The sequence below is a fragment of the Bos indicus x Bos taurus genome, chromosome 3, assembly GCF_003369695.1.
Source record: "Bos indicus x Bos taurus breed Angus x Brahman F1 hybrid chromosome 3, Bos_hybrid_MaternalHap_v2.0, whole genome shotgun sequence".
NCBI classification, from domain to species: domain Eukaryota; kingdom Metazoa; phylum Chordata; class Mammalia; order Artiodactyla; family Bovidae; genus Bos; species Bos indicus x Bos taurus.
In genome coordinates, this window is record NC_040078.1 from 8,769,889 (window position 1) to 8,771,926 (window position 2,038).

Below are 2,038 nucleotides of genomic sequence, written 5' to 3' on the forward strand. Positions count from 1 at the left end.
AAGGGGCATTTTAAGCGCTTCAGTTCAGTTCAGTCGCTCAGTCGTGTCCGACTCTTTGTGACCCCATGAACCGCAACACGCCAGGCCTCCCTGTCCATCACCAACACCCAGAGTCCACCCAAACCCATGTCCATTGTGTCAGTGATGCCATCCAACCATCTCATCCTCTGTTGTCCCCTTCTCCTCCTGCCCTCAATCTTTCCCAGCTTCAGGGTCTTTTCCAATGAGTCAGCTCTCCACATCAGGTGGCCAAAGTATTGGAGTTTCAGCTTCAACATCAGTCCTTCCAATGAACACCTAGGACTGATGTTGGACTGATCATCAGTCCAACTGATGATTGATCTCCAACCATGATGGACTGGTTGGATCTCCCCACAGTCCAAGGGACTCTTAAGACTCTTCTCCAACACCACAGTTCAAAAGCATCAATTTTTCTGTGCTCAGCTTTCTTTATGGTCCAACTCTCACATCCATACATGACCACTGGAAAAACCATAGCCTTGACTAGACGGATCTTTGTTGGCAAAGTAATGTCTCTGCTTTTTAATATGCTGTTTAGGTTGGTCATAACTTTCCTTCCAAGGAGTAAGCATCTTTTAATTTCATGGCTGCTGTTACCATCTGCAGTGATTTTGGAGCCCAGAAAAATAAAGTCAGCCACTGTTTCCCCATCTATTTGCCATGAAGAGATGGGACCAGATGCCATGATCTTCGTTTTCTGAATGTTGAGCTTTAAGCCAACTTTTTCACTCTCCTCTTTCACTTTCATCAAGAGGCTTTTTAGTTCTTCTTCACTTTCTGCCATAAGGGTGGTGTCATCTGCATATCTGAAGTTATTGCTATTTCTCCTGGCAATCTTGATTCCAGCTTGTGCTTCCTCCAGCCCAGTGTTTCTCATGATGTACTCTGCATATAAGCTAAATAAGCAGAGTGACAATATACAGACTTGACGTACTCCTTTTCCTATTTGGAACCAGCCTGTTGTTCCATGTCCAGTTCTAACTGTTGCTTCCTGACCTGTATACAGGTTTCTCAAGAGGCAGGTGAAGTGGTCTGGTATTCCCATCTCTTTCAGAATTTTCCACAGTTTATTGTGATCCACACAGTCAAGGGTTTTGGCATAGTCAATAAAGCAGAAATAGATGTTTTTCTGGAACTCTCTTGCTTTTTTGATGATCCAATGGATGTTGGTAATTTGATCTCTGGTTCCTCTGCCTTTTCTAAAACCAGCTTGAATATCTGGAAGTTCATAGTTCACATTTGCTGAAGCCTGGTTTGGAGAATTTTGAGCACTACTTTACTAGCATGTGAGATGAGTGCAATTGTGCGGTAGTTTGAGCATTCTTTGGCATTGTCTTTCTTTGGGATTGGAATGAAAACTGACTGTTTCCAGCCTTGTGGCCACTGCTGAGTTTTCTGAATTTGCTGACGCATTGAATACAGCACTTTCACAGCTCATTTTTAGGATTTGAAATAGCTCAACTGGAATTCCATCACCTTTAAGTGCTTAAAAATATATAAAAAGAGTAATGTGAAAGTGAAAGTCGCTCAGTCGTGTCCGACTCTTTGCGACCCCATGGACTTCTCCAGACCAGAATACTGGAGTGGGTAGCCTTCCCCTTCTCCATACAATCTCCCCAACCCAGGGATCGAACCCAGGTCTCCTGCTTTGCAGGCAGATTCTTTACCAGCTGAGCCACAAAGGATTAACCTAAGAATACTGTTAAAAAGAGTAATACACACAAATGGTTTAAAAAATCCAGCCGTACAAAATATATGCAGTAAAAAAATCCTCAAACCAACCCAGCTTCCTCCCAGAGGCAGCCACTGATAATTTTTTTGTATTTCCTTTCAGAATTTTTCTTTTTGTAAACATACAGCTATCTATTTCTTTTTTATTCAACTGGTGACATATGATACACCAGGACTTTGTTCTGTCCATCAAATGACTTATCTTATTACGTCTCCTTCTATATTGGCGCATATTAATCTCTACTTTCCTTCTTTAAAAAAGTGGCAGGCTTTGCCATTGCATGGG